Raw genomic sequence first — 26,099 nt, forward strand, 5'->3', positions numbered from 1 at the left:
TTAATGTATGATGTTCTTGATGTGATCCCACACTATGAGCATAACTTTAACACCCTTCTTGGCTTCTTGCCTTCAAGGCTGCCTGATAAATTTCAAGATGTCACTGTTGTTCCTTGTGACATAATGCAGGATTTAATTTTCAGCCTGTTTCCTTTTCATTCTGTCTGTCTCTCATTCCACAATCCCTATTCATGCTTTTTCCTTGTGGTAAAATGATCAGGCCAGCTGTTGCCATTTTTGGTGGCTGTTTGATTTTAAGCAGTACCTTTCCCCTTCTTAGAGTCTGCTGAGCAGATCTGTGTGCATGTGAAGTAGCACCATCTGGGGTTGTGGGAGTGTACACTCGCTCAGATACCCCATCTAGTCACCAGAGTGAAGGTATGCAAACAGCGGGAGACCAATGAACAGAGAGAAAAAAACAGAAAAAATGTTCACAATTGTATCTCTGAGGATGGGTCAGACATTTGCAGTGGGAGCTCTGCTTTGATCCTTCATCTACTGCATCACTCCCAAGATGGCTGCTTTGGGAATGGTTGGGACCAGCAGATTAAAAAACACTAATTTTCTTGCTTCTGCTACAAATCCCACTGGCAGTAACCCATCAAACTTTCTAAATATTCCTTTATATGTAATTCGAGTTCTGGGACTGTCCCCTGAATCTGCTTCATCCTGTAATCTGTGTTATTGCTGGTGGTGGTCTGCAATGCACTTCACCCTAAGCCTCCATTAAGCCTGTCATTTCCCACATATTTTTTAGCCCTTCTAATTACCTCAAATTTGTTTGATTATTTGAAAATCTAAGTGCAAAATCCTAACAAAAAATAATGCTGCACAATATTCATTGCCCTAGTGGTTCTGTGGGTTAATGTGCTGGACTGCAAGGTGGGTTTTAGCCACAAGGTCAGTGAATTGAGCTCAGGTGCCACTCCTTGGAAAGCCTATACAGGGTCACTATGAGTCAGAACCAACTCAATGACACTTAACAACAACAACAAGAGAGACAAAACTTAATATGCAATGTTACCAAGGAAACTGGGATGTGAATTGCTAAATTTTCGTCTCAAGGAATTAACAATTGTTTAAGCCACTCAAGCTTTAAGTGAGAGAATGAAAACCTAAGCATAAAATAGCTTCTAAGAAGCTATTCAGATTATCAAGATTTATTCAGTTTTGCTATAAAGGTGGAGGGGGGGAGGGAGGGAGGAATTACCAAGGAAGAGAGGTGATAGTAAATAACCCTTGATTTTTAGGTGAGATCCCAAAGGTATATGCCCTAGGATCACTGTTGTTAAATGCTGTCAAATTGGTTCCAACTCATAGCAATGTTGAATAGGGTTTCCAAGGAGCAGCTGGTGGGTTTGAACTTCCGACCTTATGGGTTGCAGTCCAGTGCTGATGCTACAGCACCAACAAGAAATAGATCACCTTTCACAAATTCTGAAATTTAGAATTAACTAAAAATAGATAAACTATTATTTAATATACCTGCTCGAAAATTAAAAAAAAAAAAAATTTAACACTTCGGTGAATGATACAAATTGCATTTCACTAGTACGTTTCATAAAACATATGCAGAAAATCCACTAAAATTTTTTTCTAAGTACATCAAGGGAAATAACTGAATGATCAATTCCAAGGGAAAAACGAATAATTGACAAAACCTAGAGGTGCTTCAGATATTGTATTTCTTAGACATAAATTGTATCATGACTGTGATAAATGAAGGCGTCTCTTGTTATAATGCTGAGCATTTGACTGCTAACTGAAAGGCCAGTGGGTCAGCAGTTCAAATCCACAAGTGGCTCTAAAGGAGAAAAGACATGGCAATCTGCTCCAATAAATATTACAATCCATGAAACCATATGGGGCTGTTCTACTCTGTAATATCTAAGGTCACTATGCATCACAATGAGCTAGAGAAGGCACACAACATAAACATGATAATGTACATACAAATATGTTAAGATAGAAGACTTCTACAGAATGCAGTCTACTAATAATCAAAGATAAGTTGCTCAATTAGATTTGATTATTGAAACATAAAAACATTTAATTCATTCAATAGATGTGCTAACATCAAAAAGTCTCTTCCAAATGGAGAATTAGAAGATTGTAAGAGATTTCTCTTGGAAATATTCAGATTTAAAAATGTAAATATGAAACAATAAAAGTACAGAAAAGAAAAACATAAAATATAGAAAATAGAGTGTCTAATATATTCAAATGCATCTTCTAAAAGTTTAGAAGTTAAAGGGGCAAAATTAGTATCTGAAGAGATAATTTGTTGTTGTTAAGTGCCCTCGGGTCGGCTCTGACCCATTGAGACCTTGTATAGGGTTTCTGAGGAGCGGCTAGTGAGCTTGAACTACCAACCTTGCAGTTCAAACTGACTTTCATTCCTAGTCCCCCTCTTCCCCACCCCTCCAAAACAAAACCAAAACCAAAACATTGCCATGGAGTAGATTCTGACAGAAAGCGACCCTATGTAGGGTATGTTGTTGTTGTTAAGTGCCATCGAGTCGGTTCCGATCCATAGCGACCCTGTACAGGGTTTCCTAGGCTGTAAATCTTTAAGGGAGCAGAAGGCCTCATCTTTCTCCGAACAGCTGATAGTTTCAAACTGTTGACCTTGAGGTTCACAGCTGGATTTGTAACAACTACACTACCAGAGCTCCTTAAAGGACATATAGCACAAGGCATATCTGCTGCAAAAGACCTCTTTAAAATGTTAAAGAACAAAGATGTCACTTGGAAAACTAAGTTGTGGTTGATCAAACCATAGTATTTACAACCATCTTATATGCATTTGAAAGCTTGATAATGAATAATAATTGATGCATTTGAATTATAGTGTTGCCAAAGAATATTAAGTATAAAATGGACTGCCAGAAGAACAAACACATCTGCTTAGCAGAAGTGCAGCTGGCTTGCGCCTTGGAAGTTACAATGCTTAATCTCTGAAGAAGGACATCATGCTTCTTAAAGTGGAGGATGAGTGACAAAGAGAAAGACCCTTAAGGAGATGTATTGACATGGTAGCTGCAACAATGGATGCAAACATAAAAATTATGACAATGGCACTGGTCTGGGCAGAGTTTCATTTCATTGTACATAGGGTCACTATGAGTCAGAACCCACTGGACATCATCTAACAACACAGTCTACAATAGCAATATTCAGTAAAAATTTAATGTTTCACATATGTAATTTCAAGTTTTCCATTACCCACATTGAAATATAGTTATATGCAATTCATATAAAATTTATTAGTTATATATTTTATAGTCTTTCTTTTGTACTAATTCTTTGAAATCCAGTGTATATATTATATTTACAGCTTTGTCTCAATTTAGATACTAAATTGTCATTAGAATATTTGATCTTTATTTCAATTTTTAAAAACTTAAAAATGGAAAATAGAATTATGTACCCAAGTTGTTCTAAGATGTTTGATTTTTCAAATCATTGAATATATAATGTTTTAAAATTTCAATTAATTAAAATTAAAAATTAAGTTGTTCACTTAAATTAGCCAGTTAGCCACATTTTCAAATACTTAACAGTCACATGTGTCTAATGACTTCCTTATTATTCAATGCAACTCCACACAATTCACATATAACTCTTCAGTTATTCTTTCTTTGAAATGGTTTACTACATAGTTATTACAGATCCATTATTTTAATATCTTTAAGTCCTCAACACTATATATATACTTCAAAAGTCTATGGAAAAAAAGATATCCTTGTTAACTAAGGCTTATAAAGATGATATTTGTAATTAGGAACTTTATTCAATATGATCCCATGTTCCATTGTTTTTATATACTTTTATACTCCAGGTACTACAGTATGCATTTCATAATGTAACAGAGAATGTTGAAAATCTGGAGTCTTTTGTTGCTATGTGCTGTTGAGTATGTTCTGACTCATAGCAACACTGTATAGAGTTTCCAAGGAGTGGCTGGTGAGTTTGAATCACTGATCTTGCAGTTCACACCAACCTTGAGATTTAGTGCATTGTCCTACAGTGCTACACCAGCACTCTCTTGTTGTTGTTAAGTGCCCTCAAGTCAGTTCCAATCCATAGCAACCCTGTATAGGGTTTCTGAGGCTTGACTGATGAGCTTGAACCACTGACCTTGTAGTTCAAACAGGTCTCTTTAGGTGGTACAAATTTAGTGTTGGCATAATGAAATCCATATAAGTAAATGAAACAGAATAGAAATCTAATAATGAGATGAACTTTAGAGCTAAAGGAATTTCTGTTGTGGTGCTGTGAGCTAATGTGTCAGACTGCAAAGTCGTTTGTACTGCAAGGTTGTTGGTTCAAGCTCACCAGCTGCTCCTTTGAAACCCTATACTAGGTCGCTATGGGTCAGAATAGACTCCATAGCACTTAACAACAAAAGAAAACTATAGAATATCTCAAAGAAAACATATAAGAAAATATTTTAAACTTTTGGATTGTTAAGTGCCGCTGAGTTGGTTCTGACTCATAGCGACCCTATATAGGGTTTCCAAAGATCAGCTGGTGAGTTTGCAGTCCAGTTCTTATCTTACAGCACCACACCAGGACTCCTGGTGTTTGGGTAAATTGTTGTTGCTGTTGTCATGTGCCATCGAGTCGGAACTGACTCATAGCGACCCCATGCACAGCAGAACGAAACAATGTCCGATCCTGGCCCAACCTCACTACTGCTGCCACACTTAAGTCCATCAATGATGCCACCTGACTAATCCATCTCGTTAGGGGTCTTCCTCTTTTTCTCTGACCCTCCACCTTACCCAGCATGACATCCTTCTCCAGTGACTGTTTCCTACAGACAATATGTCCAAAGTATGAGAGACGAAGCTTAGCCATCCTGACCTCCAAGGAGCACTCTGGCTGCACTTCTTCCAAAACAGATCTATTGGTTCTTTTGGCAGTCCATGGCACTTTCAGTATTCTCCTCCAACACCACAACTCAAAGGCATCAATTCTTCTATGATCTTCCTTATTCACTGTCCAGCTTTCACATCCATATGAGGCTATTGAAAACACCATGGCCTGGGTCAGGCGCACCTTAGTCCTCAAGCTGACATCTCTGCTCTTCAATACTTTAAAAAGTTCCTGTGCAGCAGATTTGCCCAATGCAATACGTCATCTGATCTCTTGACTGCTGCTTCCACGAGTTTTGATAGTTGATCCAAGAAGAATGAAGTCCTTGACAACTTCAATCTTTTCTCCATTGATAAGAATGTTGTTTATTGGTCCAGTGGTGAGGATTTTTGTTTTCTTGACATTGAGATGTAATCCATATCGAAGGCTGTGCTCTTTGAGGTTGAATAAGTATGGTGAAAGAATACAACGCTGTCTCACACCTTTCCCAAATTTAAAACATTCAGTGTTCCCATGTTCTGTTCGAACAACTGCTTCTTGGTCTAGGTACAGATTTCTCAGAAGTACAATTAAGTGTTCTGGAATACTCATACTTCTCAATGTTGTCCATAGCTTGTCATGATCCACACAATTGAAAGCCTTTGTGTAGTCAATAAAGCACAGGCAAACATCCTTCTGGTATTCTCTGCTTTCAGCCAAGATCCATCGGACATCAGCAATGATACCTCTCATTCCACAGCCTCTTCTGAATCCAGCTTGAACCTCTGGAAGTTCTCTGTCAATGTATGATTATAGCCATTTCTGTATTACCTTTAGCAAAACTTTACTCGCTTGAAATATCAAAAAGATTGTCCGATGATTTCCGCATTCTGTTGAGTCACCTCTCTTTGGAATGGGCATAAATATTGATCTCTTCCAATCAGTCGGCCAGATAGTTGTCTTCCAAATTTCATGGCAGAGATGAGTGAGTACCTCTTGTGCTGTCTCACTTTCTTGAAAGATTTCAATTTTTATTCCATCAATTCCTGGTGCCTTGTTCTTTGGGTAAATAGTTTTCTTAATAAAGATACAAAAATCATTAAACATGAGAAAAAGGAAATTGTCCTTTTGGAGTTTCTGAGAACATTCAATGATAGAAATGAAAAACACTTCTCAAATACAGTGTAGATTTGATTTAAAATAGCTAAATTTTATATTCTCAAAATGATGATGGAATAATTTGTCATGATAATTGTGAGATGGAATGAGCCGGAACACAAACACCCATGTGTAAGGCTTTATTGGAGGACAGAAGGAAAGAGAGAGAGGTATTGCTGGGGGAAGGATTTTTATACTGGCCGAAGAGGAGGGAGGGGTTAAGATTAGTGGAGGTAGGTGATAGGTTGACTAGGGATGACGTGCCAGTAGGGAGAGAGGAAGTTCCGGTAGGAAGAGAAGTTCTGGTAGGGAGAGCGAAAGCGCAGCAAACAGCCATTTTATTATGCATGTGGATGAGGGATTCTATTAATAATAAATTTGAATTTTTCCTTGAAGCCACTATTACTTTGTCTGTGACCTTTTTAGTCACTGCCATTACTGACAGTGCAGTAGTATATTTATCCATGATAGGTATTCTTAGAGCATTTGTCTTGTGGTACCACTTTGGTAAATGCTATAAGATCAAAGGAAGTGATCTTATACCTCAGTTAAATTTTTTTTATATTCTGCTAATGATAGACATTCTAGTGTGCATGGTAGGATCAGCACTGGACTGAAGACCACAAGGTCAGTGGTTCAAATCCACCAGCTGCTCCTTGGAAACCCTCTACAGGGAGGGTTGCTATGAATCAGAACTGACTCAACGGTACTTAGCAACAATGACAGGTACAAAACATTAAGAATATACTTTCTTGAAACTAGGGCCCTTGTTTTATTAATTATGAAAATTATGCATATGTGTTCAGTAATCATTTGAATGAGATTAAAAAAAAAGAGAAGAATTTAAGCTTTCACATTTCCAGAGGAAATATTTAATGATTTTCTTTTCTAGTATTTTATATGACAATTTATAATATAAGAACTATAATGTAGAGTCATTTTTCAACATTCTGCTTAGCAACATGTGCTCACTGCAATGCACCAGTTGTCAAAGTCTGTTACATTCATGTTCCCACCTTCATAATTTTAAGGACTGAGTTTCTATGACAGATATAAGTACTGTCAGAATATCTCCGGATCTTGTGTCTCCTCCATATATTCTCACTTTAAAAAAAATAGTAACTCTATAAAATATGTCAAACTTACTATTTCTTATCTAAAATAACCTTTGTTAAGCCAAGCAGGTAACTGACATTAAGCTCCATTCTATGTCATGATCCAAAAGATTTAAATTCTGAATTGTAAATTGATGTAATTGAAAGTGTAGCTAGTGTTTCACTGCACCAAGTGTTTTTTGTTTGCCTTCTCATTTCTGAGAGTGCCAGATTTCTACATGAATATTTTATAAGAATTAACTTATGATCATTCTGACAGTTTATTAGTTAATGCTTTTGTACATAACGAAAGCTATTTTTATGGTGAAAATAAAATATTCAGTCTGCCCATAACCAAGAGTATCTGAAATAGCAATGATTTGGGTCAGAAGAAATACAGGATAAGTGAGACAAAGAATGAGTGATGTCAAGTGGAACAAAAGAATGAATATCTTTTTAGATACTGTTGCACTTTTGATATCAGTATACTCCCTTAGGGCCATTTTAAGAAATTTAGAACTATCAACCTGAAAAACATATGGCTGAATAGATTATTTTATGCAATTTAGTAGGCCAAGTTATGAATGCACCTGGATACACAAGGAGTCACTGGGTTATCTTCAAGATCCATTCTTAATTGTGTCTTTAGGAATTTATAGGTAGATAGAAATAAGTAAATTTGATTCTTAGTCTTATTTAGTGCAAAAAGAGGCTCAATGTCTTTTCAATGATTTAAAAGCTGCACATTCCAAAAGTGAAGGTGATGAAGTATTAGTTGCAAGTAAGGGCTGGTTTAATCATCTCAAAGAGAGGGCAAAGTTGGACATCTGTAGCCCAGGAATTATCTGTAATCAGGAGCTCTGGTAGCATAGTGGTTACAAGTCAGGCTGCCAACCTCAAAGTCAGCAGTTTGAAACTATCAGCGGTTCCATGGGAGAAAGATGAGGCGTTCTGCTCCCGTAAAGATTTACAGCCTCGGAAACCCTGTGCAGGGTCACTATGAGTCTGAACTGACTCCACAGTACTTAACAACAACAACAATTGATGGGTAGATTTTCCTCTAGGAAATCTCTGAGTTCTTATTTACTCAGAAGTCTGCCTTTCCTTTCCTCAAATTAAATTCTATTTAGAAAAAAATATCAAATGATGCAATACATGTAAAACACTTAGAACAAGTCCTTTCCATTATTGATGCTATTAGGTGCCAATGAGTCCTTCTGAACTCAAAGCCACCCTATGTACAACATAATCAAATACTGCCCAGGCGTAACCCATCCTCATTATTGTTGCTATGTTTGAGTCCATTGTTGTAGCCACTGTGTCAATCCATCTTATTGAGGGCCTTTAACTTTTTTATTGACTCTCTAATTTACTAAACATGATGTCCTTCTCCAGAGATTGGTCCCTCCCCATGATATATCCAAAGTATGTGAGATTAAGTCTTCTCATGCTCATATTTAAGGAGCATTCTGCTTGTACGTCTTCCAAGATTGATTCGCTTTAGCAATGTGTGGTATGTTTAATATTCTTCACCAACTCTATAATAATTCAACACTGTAATTCAGTCTTGCTTACTCATTGTCCATCTTTCAAATGCATATGAAGGAAATTAAAATGTTATAGTTTAGGTCATGCACAACACCTTAGTCTTCAAAGTGCATGTTTAATTTTAACACTTTAAAGAGATCATTGCAGCAGATTTTCCCAGTACAATACAATATTGATTATGTATCCAAGTAAAATCAAATCCTTGGGAACTTCAATCTTTTCTCTGTTCATCATTGCTTATTGATTCAAAATTTTATTTGCATGTGATATTAAAGATATTATTTGATGATATCTGTATCCTATATTTTAAGAAGTAGATAGCCAGATCCTTCTTCCTAGTCTTCATACATCTGGAAGCTCTACTGAAACCTGCTCATGGATGACCCTTATAGTATTTGAAGTACTGGTAGCATAGTTTCCATCATCATAACAACATGCAAGCCACCACAGTACAACAAACTGACAGATATGTGGTGGTATCCATAATTAGTTCTCATTCAATAGTTATTGTGTGACTTTCACTAGTATTTTTACTTTACCTTTTTCATTGGCTATTAACCTTATCAACTTACAAGGGAAAAAGTAATGAATAAGTTATTTTAAAAGCCTTAGCTCATTCTAGCTGTTCCTTTAATTACCCATTGTTTACCCCAAAAACAGATTTTTTTAAAGCCTTTATCATCATCTGTTTGTTGTTGGCTGATACCATTTCCTTCAAATATACAGACCTGATTTAATCGTCACTTGTCCTTTTCTCTGTAGAACAGTAATCCTAAAAATAGATTCGATTAAAGTATATTGTTTGTATGAAGTCCACTGGAAAGTGTCCTCATAAATTAACCCAGCTAGGAAGTATTTTTCCCACATGAGTACTTAAAGAAGAGGGACATCATAAAAGAACAACAATTCAGGAAGCATTTATCAGAAATGGGCCCCCCAGTTTCTATTCATCATGAAAAATACCTTCAATATGAAAAGTACAAGGAGTTGTTAGCTGACCTCTGCTGTCACTGCATCTAAAGAAAGCAAACAGGTCTCAGGAGTAAATTCAATGCAGTTTGAGTTCATGAAGTCTCAAAGACTTTTTTCTGAAGCTATAATCTTCATCCACATAATGAGAATTTGGTATAATGGGATGTTTTTGATGATTTTTTTCTATTTCCATCATTGGAGTCCTATTGTGTTGTAGGATAAGCAATGGACTACTAACCTGAAGGTAGGCAGTTCCGATCCACCAGTCGCTCCTCAGAAACTCTAAACAGGGTTGCTAAGAGTTGGACCTGATTTAATGGCATTTAAAACAACAACAACATCTTTAGTACTTAAAAACAATCATAATTATAACTCAAGTAGCCAACCCTAACCAACCCTACCATAGTCCTATTTCAGAGAAGTTTTCTTTTGTTCTTGTGTTGTTGGTTGCCTTTACATTGACTCCAACTCATGATGACCTTGCTTTTAACAGAAGCTAATGTTTCCTGGTATCTCTGTGAACTTTGGTATTTATAATCCCATTGTTGAAGTTATTGTGCCAATCCATACCATTGAGAGTTCTCCTCATTTTCACTGATTTATTTTTACCAGACATGATGTCATTTTCTATTAATTGATTTCACCTGATGACATATTAAAAGTAAGTTATCTTTCCTTCTAAGGAACATTCTGGTTGTATTTTTTCCTAGATTGATTTTTCATTCTTCTGATAGTACATTATAGATTCATTAATCTTTACCAAGCAACACAATTAAATTCATCAATCCTTCTGCTTTATATTACATTTTTTGTTGTTGTCATTGTTAAGTGTTGTCAAATTGTGTTCCAACTAGTAATGACTCTGCATAGTGTTTCCAAGCAGCGACTGGTGGGATTGCACCATTGACCTTGTGGTTAATAGTCCAGTTCTTATCCTACAGCACCACACATGACTTCATTGTCATTATTAAACAATGGTAAACAAGAAGTTGTAAAACTAACGCAAACAAAACTAACTAAATTCAAATATAAAATACAACATATATGTGAGGTGATAAACTGTACATTTAATCCCACCAAAAAATTTCTTATATTTTCTCTGTCATGTATTTTCAGAATTTGCTGATAAAATATTCTTAAAAACCATTACTTTTCTATCAATTTGTCACACTTTGGTGACTTGTCTGTTACTATGATTCCAGAAGCTAAGTCATTGGTATTTTAAATACCAGAAGGGTCACCCATTGTGAATAGGTTTCAGTGGAGCTTCAAGACTAAAACATATTAGGAAGAAAAGGAGGCAGATTACTTTTGAATGTTAGCCACTGAAAACATTATGAGTAACAGTTGAACATTATCAGATAAAGTGCTATAAAATGAGGCCATCAGGTAAGAAGCTGCTCAAACTATGACTGGGGAAGAGCTGCCTCCTAAAAGTGGAGTTGACCATGATGAAATGAATGGAGTAAAGCTTTCAGGACTTTCATTTGCTGACAAATGAGGAGAAACAGCGTCAAACTGCCATGAATAATCAGAACATGAAATGTACAAAGTATCAATCTAAGAATATTTGTCAGAATGGAATTTGTCAGAAATGAAACAGAATGCATAAAGAACAGTATCCAAATTATTAATGGACTGAAATGCACTGGTATTGGCTAATTTGAATCTGATATCACATGGCTTACTGTGCCATAAAATGCAAATTCAAGAGGAATCACATCACATTCATCATTTAAATGAACATTTCAAGTTCCGACATGAAGTGCAACACTATGTTTGATAGGATAATATTCATGCATCTATAAGGAAAGCTAGTTAATATCACTATAATTCAAAATTATACACCAACCATTAAACCCAGTGATGATGATATTGCAGAATTTGTGTCATTGTTGTATTAGCACTGGACTATAAACCACAAGGTCAGCAGTTCAAACCCCAAACTGCTCCTCGAAAACACTATACAGGGTCAGAACCAACTCAAAGGCACTTACCAGCAACCAAACAACCAACTTTTTCAGTCTGAGAGTCATAAAACATGTAGTCAAGATGTATTGATAATTGCAAGAGTTATTGATAATTACTGGTGATTAGAATGTGAAGGTTGGAAACAAAGTGCAATATGTATTTGAAAAATATGGCCTGGGTGATATAAATAATGTTGGAGATCACATGAGGATCTACATTAACAACCTGTAATATGCAGATGATACAACCTTATTTTCTAAAAGTGAAAAGGACTTAAAATACTTACTGAAGAATGTTATAGACTACAGCCTTTAGAATGGATTGCACCTCCATGTAAAGAAAATGAAAATTCTCACTAATGGCCGAAATAATAACATCATGATAAACGGAGACAAGACTGAAGTTGTCAAAGATTTCAGTTTACTTGGATCCACAATCAACACTCATGGAAACAGCAGTCAATAAATTAAAGAACATATTTTACTAGGAAAAACTGTTGCACAATACATTTAAAAAATATTAAGAAGTAAAGATGCCACTTTGAGAACTAAGGTGTGCTTGACACCATGACATGGTATTTTCAATTGCCTTTTGTGTAGGTGAAAGTTGGACATTGTATAAAGGAAGCCCAGAGAAGAATTGAGCCTATGAATTATGGTGTTGGAAAAGCATTTTGAAATTACTAGGTTTTGCCAAGAACAAATTTCTGTTGAATGAAGTACAGCTAGAATGGTCCTTAGAAAGGAAGATAGCAGAACTTAATCTTTTGTACTTTAGATCTGTTGTCAATAGTGATTAGAACCTGGAGAAGACTATCATGCTTAGTATAGTGAAGATTCAGCGAAAAAAGAGGAAAACTCCCATAGAGATAGATTGACACAGTGGCAGCAACAATGGGCTCATACATAATAACAATTGGGAGGATGATACAGAAATGGACAGTGTTTCATTGTGTTTCACAGAGTCCCAATGTGTGGGACCAAACGACATCATATGACCAGCAAAGCTATGTCTCAGATACAACTGCAAAATTAGGACATTTCCAAATAAACAGAAATTAAAGAAATATATAATAATCAGACCAACTTTACAAAATTACTATTTGATGCATTTTGTACTGAAAACCAACAACAGTAGACAACAGTCTGAGATTAACATACATGACAACACTATCCAGAACTCAATCTAGATATAGAAGTCTTTGAAGTAAGACAAACCTACAAGACTGAATATAGGAATCAGAGATATTGATTTATAAGGAAATCAACTACAAAACAAAAAGAAGGAGTAGTAAATGTCACAACAGAACCAACAGAAAAAAGGATAATAACAGAATTCTATGAAGAATGGTATTCTAACAAATTTGAATATCCTGAAGAAATGGACAAATTTCTAGAAGCACACAACCTACGTAAATGAATACAGTTTGAAGTAGCAAACTTGAACAAGCCAATAATAACAAAAGAAGAAATTGATGGCATTTCTTTCTTTCAAAAGGCCATCCTATTGCCTTCTTACCTGCATAGTTTCTGCTGAAAAATCAGAGTTTAGTCCTATTGGTTCTCCTTACTATGTAGCATTTTGCTTCTCCTGAATTGCTCTCAGGAAAAGATTTTGTCTTTGATTTTGGAAAGTTTGATTATATTCTTGTAACTTTCTTTTGGGGTCTATCTTGTTTGGGGTTCAGGCAGCTTCTTGTATGATTATCTTCTTATCTGTCATAATTTGGAGAAATTTTCTTCTAACAACTCTTCAACAATTTTCTTTTTGCTTTTTATTGTCTCTTACTGTTCTGGAATTCCTATCATATGTAGTATTCCTCTTCATAGTGACCCATAAAACTCTTAGACTTTCATAGGATTTTTTCATTCACTTTTCTGATTGTTAGTCTAGCATGCTAGCATTGAGAGATTTATCTTCAAGCTTTAATAATTCAGGTTTCCATTGTGCGCATCTACACTTTTATCCTTTCAATGCATTGTTCATTCCTGAAATCTTAGTATTGATCTGTATTTCTAATTGCACATTTTGTAGTGCTTCAAGGTTTCCATTTATGTGGTCTCTTTGTTCTTGTAGTGATATTCTGAATTCTTCTTATTTTTTTATTTTTTATTTTTTGGCATTCTCCTTGCTTTCCTCAATCTTTCTGTCAATCCTTTGAAGATACCTAAATAACATTCTTTTGAATTATATAGTTCAGTTAGTTCCATTACCTTTTCTTCAGAAAGGTTTTCTGACTCTGAAGCTTGGTCATTTGTTTGTGTGAGTCTCTCTAATTTCTTTGTATAAGCTAACATTGTCTGTTGTTCCTGTGCATTGTGATGTTTTTGTATTTGTATTAATTGATGATTGTATGCTGATGTGTTCTTGGGCTTTCATCAACTGTATCCTGTGTGTGTAGTTGGAGAAGGGATGTATATGCACCATCATCCATTCAGCATTCATATACCTTAGTTTAGGGTGGATTGACTGGTGTTCACTACTTTCTGTCATTGATCAAATGATGTAGGATCTGGTATTGGCTCTTGCACAGTGGGTGTTGTGGCTGGGCTGTTTGGGTATGGTTGCTGTCTTCTGTCAATTGGGAAAAAGGAGAACCTCTTTGCCAGTCCTACCACCACACACATAACAGGAAACAAAGCAGAGTAAACAACCAAGTACCCAACAATGAAAATATAAAACAATAAAGGAGAAACAAAGAAATACAAATAGGCAGCACACAGGAAAAAATAATATAATAGGTAAAATGTGAAAAGAGGGACAGGAAAATTGAGAGAAAATAAAAGGGGAAAAAAAAACCCATAAAAACTAGAAAGAGAAAAGATGAAAAGTAAAAAAGTAAAGAGTAGTAAATTAATATCAGAAGTAGGAAAAAAAGAAAAGGAGAACTGAAAAACAGAAGAAAAGAAGGAAAAACAAAAGCAGAGAGAGAAAGCCTGAAATTGAAAGCAATGGAAAGAAAAGAAGAAGATAGAATAAACAAACAAACAAAAAAATGAAATGACAAAAAGGTAAAAACAAGCCCCAAAAGAAATAATACAGTGAAGCTGTTGGACCCCTAAGAAGTAAAAGCTCTGGGGACTCCTGTAAGCCAAGAAGTTCAGGAATTGGATGTGGGAGGGATGTGACAGCAGAGTTGCATGTCCTAGATGGAGTTCCTCTATAGGCCTAGGTGTGATCTATGTTCAGGACATTCAATCTGGTAGTAGTTCATGGGGGCACTTAATAGAGCTGGCTGCAGTGTCTATGAGGACCTCAGGGAAACTGTGGACAGAGTGACTCATTAAATGCTGGTCTGGTCACTTGGTAAATTCTATAAGTATGAAGCCTAGCCCACTAGCAGCCAAGCTCTACTACACACTGGTGTGGCTCCCAACCATGTGGCTCTGAACTCCTAGGTAGCAGGACCTGCACTCGAGATAGATGACAGTGGGTGGGGCTGGCCACCCCTCTGGTCACCAGGGGAGCATGGGGAAAAAAAGGAATGACATCTTTCAGTTTCCTGTGTACATCCACTCTGCCAGGCCACCTTCTGTTACTAAAGTTGCTCAAAAAGTTCAACATGGTCCCAACACATCTGGCCAGCTTTCACCAATTGCTCTTCTTCTCTCACCAGCCCTCCTCAATCTATTCTTCCAAAATGCACTCAATCCACTTCTCTAACCATTTCTTGGAGTTCAGGATTCCAGGATTTTCAACTGTGTCTGTTTCATTAGCTCTCTTATGTCTTTATTGTAGAGATCTTTATATAGCATCTGCCTAGTCTGCTATCTTGCCTGTTGTTATTGTTGTTAAGTACCTTGGAATTGGTTACGACTCATAGCGACCCTGTACAGGGTTTCCAAGGCTGTAAATATTTAAGGGAGCAGAAAGCCTCATCTTTCTCCTACAGAATGGCTGGTAGTTTCGAACTGCCGACCTTGAGTTAGCAGCCTGATTTGTAACCACTACACTAGGAACATATTAATTTCTTAAAGTAAAGAATATGCTATGAGACAGACTGTAGATATAATTTACATAATAAATATCTATTGCATTATATATGTTACCATGTTTTTTAAAAATTGATGTATTGTTAGGGGTGCAATTTCCTCCCTGCCTTAATTGTATTGGCTTTTTTCCAAAGCATGCTTCGTACTTCTGCTCCCTACTTTGTCTGCCACATGATTTTATCACGCTGTGGGTTAATGCGCTGGACTGTGAAGATGGTTTGAACTACAAGGTCATCAGTTCAACCTCATTAGTCACTCCTTGGAAACCCTATACTGGGTCTCTATGGGCCAGAACTGACTCGACAGCATTTAACAACAACAACAACACTTAATATTTAAGAACTATGTACCAAGTGGTTACATAAACTTGAATTGATAGGGAAACAAATAATATAATAGCAACTCAATTATATGATGACAAAGTAATCACAAATTAATTATACCACACAGATATCCAGAACTATTTGATATCTAATATTACAGCTATAGTCACTTGATAGGCAGAATTAAATCTGAGTTAGATTGCACTTAACAACAATAACAACAAAGAGTCACATTGGAATGGTAATAAATGAGAGAATATATTTTAAATAATTGAAAGATTTGGGTTCTAAATAAAACTAGAAACAAGGTTGTATATATTTACAGATGCAGGAAGCCTTTCTCCTGCAGAGTGACTGGTTGGTTTGAACTGTGGACCTTTTGGTTAGCAGTCCAATGCTCATCCTATTGCAACATTTGGGATGCTTTTCATTCTAATATCAGACATAAGTATTATAAAACTATTTATGAATCCAATACTATAAACCTGAAGTATTTTAAGTAGAAATGTTACAAGTAACATGAGCAGCCTCTGGAGTAAGGGGTGCCTCTTGTTCAAATATTATTTAGGCATATCTTACATTTCTTATATAGACTTAATGCATATTTTAGAAACAGACTATTCCCATAAAATAAGATTGGTTTACATCGTTCCTAAACCCATTTGTTAGAAATACATATTGCACCAATTGCAGCTGATCTTCTAGCCTTTTAAATGTACTTTGTCATTGTTAGGTGCCATTGAGTTGGTACCGACCCATAGCGACCACCTTATGCACAGCAGAACGAAACACTGCCCGACCCTGGGCCAACCTCACTATTGTTGTCACACTTGAGCCCATTGATTTGAATGTACGTGAATTTCTAATTATCCCAAAGTTCTCTGAGGAAATGCAGATACTGCCCTATTTTTGATATTGTTGTTGTGTGTGCCGTGGAGTTGGTTCTGAATCATAGCGGCAACTGATCAGTGCTAGCGTATTGATGGTATCCCAGTATAGCACTCTAGGATCAGTACTGGATTGTGAACCACAAGATCTGCTGTTCAAACTCACCAGCTGCTCTTCAGAAACCCAACAAGGTTGCAATAAATCAGAACTGATTTGATGGTACTTAGCAACAACATCCTATTCTACAGTTAATCTTTTTCTTTTAAATTTATATCTTTAAGCCAGAGTCAAAATTCTTTCAGTGTGAAGTTAGAAATGACTCTCCATAGTAATAATAAACTTTTAATGATTTTCTTTTCAGTTCTTTTACAATATGAGATTTTCCTACATGTTTCAAAGATTTGGAAAATGAAGCACAGATGACTTGCCCAAGTTTTCACAACTGAAGAGTGACAAATACTCTTTGTGTTCATTGCTCTCTGTCATAACTCCTTCATTAACATAAATAATGTTAATAGATGAAAAACACAAAAAACGGTAAAGCGGACCTAAATGAGTGCATGGTATTTTTGTAGTTGTTAGATGCTCTTGAATCAATTCTGGTTCACAGTGGCCTTATGTACAACAGAATGAAATGGAAACACTGAGCAGTACTGTGCCATCTGCATAATCATTGGTATGTTTGAGTCATTTTGTCAATACACCTCGTTGGGGATCCTCCTCTTTTTCAATTACACCCTATTTACTCTTGATCTTGCCTATGAAAGTAGAAACTGTTGTTTTAAATGGTTTTATTGAATTAAAATTTCATATATTAGGAACTCTGTATCTGAGGCAATTATTATCTATGGCAAAATTACTTAAAAATGTTTAAATTTCTGAATCCTTAATATTCTTACCCCTTAAATATGAATAAAAATAGAGATACGATTCTTATGATTCAATGGGGAGTAATTGTTATCATGACTGAGATTGTCACAACTTTAAAGGTAGAAGTTTTGTAATAAAAAGGGGGAGTAAGGAGCTCTGGTAGCGTAATGTTATGAATTGGGCTGCTAACCTCAAGGTCAGAGGTTCAAAACTACCAGTGGTTCCATGGGAGAAAGAGGACGCTTTCTGCTCCTGTAAAGATTTACAGCCTTAGAAAACCTATACAAGGTCACTATAAGTCGGAACCAACTCCATGGTACAGAACCACCATCACCACCATTTAAACTTACAATCCAGTAACAGGAAGCTAGGACCATCAAAGGAGAAGAGCATGAGCAGAATGTGGAACCCTATCCAAAGAAGTAGTGACACTAGAGAAGGAGGCAGAGATGAGGACATGGAGAGATAGAGCAGCTGAGAACTGCAGACTCAGCTTTTTGCTAGTAGCCAGGAGGCAGGCTTGCAGGATGTGCTCTTTGGTTGTTTAAATGATTATATATTCCTGAATGTTTTTGTGTACATTAAAAAAAAACAGTACAAAACAACAAAACAGAGGGAATAGAAGCAAACAGTGTTGAATGATGATTCATGGAGGGGACTGTAATCATTGCAATGAAATGAAATGCAGAAATAAGATAGGATGAGTGTAAAACTGATGTTCTCCCATGTAAACTATCACTCAATTCACAATAAAAACTAAAAATATATATGAATAAAATTAATATCTATTCATGCAGGAATTTCTAATTAAATAGAATATATTAAAAATATTTATCAAATAATCTGGCACATTGCCATTGCTGTTGTTGTTAAGTGCCATTGAGTTGGTTGCAACTCATAGTGACTTTTCATAGCATTTCCAAGGAGTAGTTGGTGCATTTGAACTGTTGACCTGGTGGTTCAAACTACATTGTAGTCAGGTGCTTATCCTATATAACTAAAGCAGGGTTCCTGGAACATGATACACCTTTAATAAACACGGATTCCACAATCACACATTTACAATTGCTACAATTATTGTTTAACTCTCCCAACACTAAATATGTGTAGGTATAATGCTCATCTTTGTAAATAAACAGATGAAATGCAAAATTTTGGTGACTTATTAGGATTCATAAACTATAATAGAAAATTTAAGATTCAAAACAACATCCATCAGACACCATGCTTATGCCTTCACTATCCTGTAAAATTCTTGGCAAATATAAAAATAATGAACTACAACTCCAAACTACTAACTATATACTTTTAATTTAGAGTGATTTCACTATTTTATTTTAAAGAATTTTGCTTAAGATGTAGTATCATAGGCTAGGATCTCAAGAGAAGGAAAACCAATGAAGCTTATATATGTATATATAAAAAAAAGTTTTATATTAAGTAAATGGCTCACACTGTTATAGAAATGGGCAAATCATAAGTCCATGGGTCAAATGTCAGGCTGGAGGATTCTGGCTCATGTAACCATAGGAATGATAAACCAAGATCAGAAGGTCAAACAGCAGGCAGGCAGGCAAGTCTGACAGGCAAGAAATCACACTACTGATGACTGCCAGGATCAGCAAGTAAACAGAGCAGTCCACTGGCTTAAATCCAAAAAACTGGAGGTTGAAGGACAAGTCAAATGCAGTCCAGACCCAGCAGAGAGCAGCAAGCATTGCCTGAATGTCCAATAAATAGGAAGCAGGCCACACTCCCAAGGAAACATCCTTTCAATTGAATGGCTACTCATACCAGATCTTATCATAGAGGTGATCAAGATTTTGCAATAATATTCTTATAGGGCAGCCCTTACCACAATTTAAGAATAAGAGTGAATAGGTGCATTGTTGTGATGGTAAAAAATTCTTTGGCAAAACTGTCCAGGCCTTTTTTTCTCCAAAGAATGAAAAGTTATCCATTTTCTTTTAAACCTATTTTTTACAAGCCCCCATGATCATCCAGTGTTCTGTGAGAAAATCTACCAAGATTATCCATTTTGAATTACAAAACACAGGCACCATAAATTTCTCAGCTGAACTCACCTCCTTAAATTTAATTGGCCCAGAAGATTCCCTAGGAAGTCAGTTTTCTTTGAACCTTTATCATGTTAGTAAATCCAAGCCTTGACTTTGGTTACTATTCATCTATAAAATGTTCTTATTATCTTTGATCTTTCTTAAAAGACTGATGGAAAGATCAGTTTTTTGAGACAGCTGATCTTCATGCATCCCTTCTGGCACCCATAGAGTCAAGAGCTTGTTGAAGCCAAGATGTTTAAGATTGAAAATACTGAATCATATGAAATCCCAACTTCAGTAGTTATTGTATCAATGGTAATTCTATAGTCTTCTTCTACCTACCAGTACTTGGATGTTAGCCATGTTTTCTTCATTTGTCAAAGTTGACAGTCTTCCCTTTCTTGCCTCATTTTTGAGGCCTTCCTTATCTTCTTATAGTTGTTGTTGTTAAGTGCCATTAAATCAGTTCTGACTCACAAGGACTATAAAGGGTTCCTGAGGAGCAGCTGTTGGTTGGAACTGCTGATCCTATGGTTAGCAGTCCACAGCTTACCCCACAGCATCATACTTGTTGTTGTTGTTATGTGCCATGGAGTCAGTTCCGACTCATAGTAAACCTGTAGAGAGTTTCTGAGGCTGTAAATCTTTATGAGAGCAGAAAGCTTCATCTTTGTCCCGCAGAACAGTTGGTAGTTTCAAACTTCTGACCATGAATTTAGCAGCCCACTTCATAAGACTCCAAAAACACTTGATTTAACTAAAAACTGTGGGTTTAGGTAGAGCACTATCCTTACAAACTTGTTTCACATCTTTATTCATTTGACAATATGTCAATTGGAGTGTTGTTAAACATTTGATATTAACCCTAACCTCAAAATCATTTTTCCATGACACAAAAAAATATCCTTTTTAAAAGCACCCCAAGGAGACTAAGACAATAACTTGTCTGTAGTCATCCACTGATTGAAGAGGCATGTTTCAACACATATTGTTTATAATAAAACTCTGCATGTATCACCTCTAACTTTAGTTGCAATACATTTTTATTTACTCTGGTTTTATTTGATTAGAGAAAGAAAGCATATCCAGAGATATTTTATAAGGGAGTTTCATATCATCTTTCTGTATGGTAGGCAGATGGGTTGCAGTTCTAAGTTATTTATAGATATTCTAACAAATGTATCATAAGTAAATATAAAAAAAAATGAGTAAATATCCCTAATGGTTTTATTTAATGTAACAAATATATTTTAAGAATAAGATAGCATATTCTATAGATTTATTTTTGGAAAGTCTTAATAATTTTAATAGAATACTTATAATCTCCTTTGAAATAGAAGTACTAGAAATTACATGACAATAAAAGGCCTTAGGTGGCTGCCATTTCTACATCAAAGATACTTAAACTGGTAATATCACATTGGATTTATTAATTAATTTCATGAATTTCTATAGCTTACAGGAGTCTTAGCATGGCACTATAGGATAAAGACTGATCTGCTTACTATTGGCTCAGCAGTTCAAATTCACCAACCTCTCTCCACAGAACCCTTATACAGGGTCACTATGAATAACAAACATCCCAATGGCACTTAGCATGGTTAGTCCCGAAAAATAAGTACATTACTAATGTTGTTGTTAGGTGCTTTCAAGTTAGTTCCAACTACAATCCACCATATATAGGGTTTCTGATGAGCAACTGGTGGATTCCAACTACCAAACTTACAGTTAGCAGTTGTCTTAGGTTGGAATCGCTAGAGAAGCAAAAGCAGTGAAACTTTTATATGTGTGTATATATGAACTACATATCAAGAAAATTGTAAAGCAATACTTGCATCTATCAAAAATGGGGTGCTATAAAAGCATGAGGTGGTTAGCTTACAAGCTTTCATGGGTGTGCTTAGTCTTCAAATAAGAAGGATAAAGGAGAACCTCTACTGAATAGTTTTTCTCATTTCCAGATGGATCTGGTGACAGTGTGTTGGTGATGATGCTGATGGGATTTTATGATTCAATTTTGAGGAATTATTAACAGGATTAATTGTGATTGTCAAAACTGTAAACTCTAAGGCCATGATTGCTTAGTTTTGTCATCCAGCTACGTTTAAAAGGAGCTATCACAGAAGCAGGAACAGACAATCCCAAAACCATTAAGAAGAATAAAGATGAGCGGTTTCTGTGGTTCACAGTCCAGTGCTGATCCTACAGCACCACACCATCTAAAACTCCAAAGTTTCATGTCCCATGGCCCTTATTTCTTTCTTTTAAAACCTCATGCTTCCATCAGTCTAGAGCCATTGCAATGGATCCTGCTCCTGATGCTACTGCAAAAACCATGTGGGGGCCCATCTCTGACATCCTCTGATCTCAAAAGAAGGAACAAGAGCCATACCAAGACCCATTTCTGTGAAGAGGAGGTCAGACAGCCCTCCACCCTATAACCTTTTTTACTTGTGGAAACAAAGTTATCAGTGCCTTTAAAATTAGTCAGGCAGGAGAACCAATTTAGAAAACTCATCCTTGTGATTTTATTTCTCTAGATCCCACTCTTGGTACAGTTTGTCTTAGGCTAGATTCTCTAGAGACACAAAACTAGTGAAACATATATGTATATGTATAAAAAGAAGTTTATATTGATGAATTGGCTTACAATTATAGACTCGCAAGTATAAGCTTTTTCAGTGTGTCATTTATATTGGGAACTGGTCACATCTCTAAGGAAACAAGTTGATTGACTGCTAATAGTCAATCATAATAGAGTTTACTATGGCTGTATCAGATTTCACCAAGGGGATAACCACATCTCAACTGAAAAACCATTAGAAATCCTAGTCCAGTCAAATTGTCACAAAACCTTAACTATCACAGCACTCCAGTGTTAACCCTATAGTGCCTCCCTGGGGCTTTGCATTGTTAGTAGTATAACTTAATCATTTTTAATGTTGCCAGTGGAGTCCTGCTGTGGCATTGTGGGTTAATGCACAGGACTGCAAGGTTGGTTTCAACTGCAATGTTGGCAGTTCAAGCTCACCAGGCACTCCTTGGAAACCCTACACAGGGTCACTATGAGTTGGAACCAACTTGATGATATTTAACAAAAGCAACAAATGTTGCCAATAAGGAGCCCTGGTAGCCTGTATTCAGCATCAGACTGCTAACCACAGGGTTGATGGCTCAAACATATTAGAAACTTTATGAAAGAAAGATAAGGTTGTATGCTTCTGTAAAAATTTGCAGTCTCAGAAACGTTACATAGGTACAACATGAGTAAGAATCGCCACACTTGCAGTGTATTTGGTTTGTTTTGAAATGTTGAAAGTGAATGTTTGAATTTAAATGCTAACACAGAGTGAAGTTTATAAGTGATAACATAACTTTGTTTTTGTTAGGTGCCATCAAGCCAGTTCAAACTCATAGTGACCCTCTGCACAGCAGAACAAAACACTGTCCAGCTCTGTGACATCCTTGAAATCATTGTTATTCTTCAGCCATTGCTTCTGCCACCGTGCCAAAATATCTTTCTGGTATTCATTGTTTTTAGCCAAGATCAATCTGATGTCAGCAATGAACTGTGAATATGGCTTGAATTTCAGGTGGTCCCCTCATTTTAGGTAGCCAATGTCTAAGTTGCCCATCCCTATCTACCCTATGTACAGAGGGAATAGGATTGATACTAAATGTGAATACTCCTTCCCTCTTAGTTTGTATTTTGAGCTACTACATCCATATATATAGGTCAAGTTCATCAAGCTGCATCAATTTACACTCGTTTCCTTTATCAATTTTTTTTTTTTTTTTATCTTCCTGTAGTTGAGTTCTAGTTATCAATCCATCAAGGCTAAGTCAAATGGCTACAATCTGAAAGTTTGGGCGTTCTTGTGTGTTTCCCCTCACTTCATATCAGCTGGATGCTTCACTTTTAGCTCTATGTGGCTATGTCCTTGTCCATGGGTTCAGGAGTCCCTAGGTCTCACTACACTTCTAACCAACCAGCACTTTCTCTTCTCTCTCTTATCTCCAGGTTAATAGGAGTCTATGGGATGTGGTTGAACTCAGCCCATTTCTTCACTGCTGCCTTTCTCCCTCTTACACTCACCAGTATGGCAATGTGGTCGCCAGCAAGCTTACATACTTTCTCATGTGTTCCCTTTGAGTTTCAGTCTTAGAGAGTGGTTTGTCCTTAAGGGACTAGATTGCTTACCTTGATAGCTTCCTGGTGAACACTTTGCTTATTTGTGTAGTAGCCAACCATGCTGCCATGTTTGTTTTGGGTTTTTCCTGCTGATCTTTGTTTGAAGATGTATCTTCTGTCACTCTAACTGTTCCAGGTTGGTTTGCTTGTTCTTTCTAGTGGGAATGTCTCACCTCAGAAGGTTCTGGATGGGGCTCAGGATTCCACCTAAAGTCTTCAACTTTCACATTCTTATCATCAATAAATATCAATGCATCTTGCTTCCATGTTGGATCAATTTCAGCTTAAAGAAATTAGTAGACAAAACACTACTACAAGAAACCAAGAGACCTAGAGAAGTGGAAGAACCAAAAGAGACCTAGAGAAGTGGGCAGTACTGCCTAAAGCAATTTATACATACAATGCAATCCCAATGTTCCTGGATAGGAAGACTTAACATCATGAAAATGTCAGTACTGCCCAAAGCAATTTACACATACAGTGCAATCCCAATTCAGATTCCAACAACATTCTTCAAAGAGATGGAAATGACAATTACTAACTTTATATGGAAAGGAAAGAGACCCAGTATGAGCAAAGCAACTGCTTAAAAAGCATAAGGTTGGAGGTCTCTCACTCCCCAATTTCAAAATTTGCTACATGGCTACAGTGGCCAAAACAGCCTGGTATTGGTACAATGAAAGATACATTGATCAATGGAACAGAATTGAGAATCCAGAAATTAACCCAACTACGAACAGCCAAATGATTTTTGACAAAGTGCCTAGGCACATTGCATGGGGAAGAGATAGTCTCTTTAACAGGTGGTGCTGGCAGAACTGGAAAGTAATATGTAAAAGACTGAAACAAGACATTTACCACATGCCCTATACTAAAATGAACTCAGTATGGATTAAAGATCTAAATGTGAATCTCAAAATTATGAAGGTCATCAATGAAAAAATAGGGACAAATGAGAGGGTGCTAATTCAGGGCATATACAGACTACCAAACATTTTGAAATGTACACAAACAAAAGTAGACAAAATAAATGAGTGGGACATACTAAAAATTAAAAACTTAAGTGCATCAAAAGACTTCACCAGAAGAGTGAAAAGGGAACCCACAAAATGGGAAAAAATCTTTTGCAATGACACATCAGATAAGGGACTCATTTCTAAAATATATAGGAAACTACAACACCTCTAAAAGAAAAAGATAAATAACCCAATTAAAAATTGGCACAGGACATAAACAGACACTTCACCAAGGAGGAGATCTGGGCAGTCAACAAACATATGAAGAAATGTTCACGATCACTAGCCATCAGATAAATACAAATCAAAACAACAATGAGATATCATTTCACACCAGCAATAACAGTAAAAATAAAAAAATTTTAAAAAGCAGAAGACAACAAATGCTGGCAATGATGCGAAAAGACTGGGACCCTCATACATTGTTGGTGGGAATAGAAAATAGTCCAACAACTCTGGAATGCAATATGGCACTTCCTTCAGAAAGTTGGAAATCGAAATACCTTATGACCCAGCAATTCCTCTACTTGGTATTTACCCATAAGAAATATGAGCCACAACATGAGTAGATATATACACACCAATGTTCATAGCAGCACTATTAACAATAGAAAAAAAAAAAAAAAAATGGAGACAACCAAAATACACATCAACTGTAGAATGGTTAAACAAACCGTGGTACATACACATTACTGCACTACCTTGAAGAACAACAAGGAAGCTGCAAGCTATCGCATAACATTGATGAACCTTGAGGATATATGCTGAGTGAAAGTAGTCAGTCACAAAAGTAGAAATACTGCATAAGACCATTATTGTAAAGGACTAAGAAAAAGAACCCACCCAAAGGGGGGGGGGAATCTATCTATCTATCTATCTATCTATAAGTGCTGATCACCTATATGTATGGGATGAGAGGTGGGGAGGAAGGGAGGAGAAGAAAGACCACAGGGTAGGGAATAAACAGAGAGCGGGGGGCAGGGGGATGGGGGAGGAGGCTGGCAATACACAAGAAGGGGAAGGGGAAAAAGAAGAACAAGGCAGATGGGAGAACGGTTGGGCAAGTTCAAATGGGCTAGGTGGGACAGAGGTAAATGATGAGGTATGCACAACCCTGGAATAACAGGACTTCAGGATACAGGGATTGAGGCATGG

The sequence above is a fragment of the Chrysochloris asiatica genome, unplaced genomic scaffold, assembly GCF_000296735.1.
Source record: "Chrysochloris asiatica unplaced genomic scaffold, ChrAsi1.0 scaffold00112, whole genome shotgun sequence".
Classification (NCBI taxonomy): Eukaryota; Metazoa; Chordata; class Mammalia; order Afrosoricida; family Chrysochloridae; genus Chrysochloris; species Chrysochloris asiatica.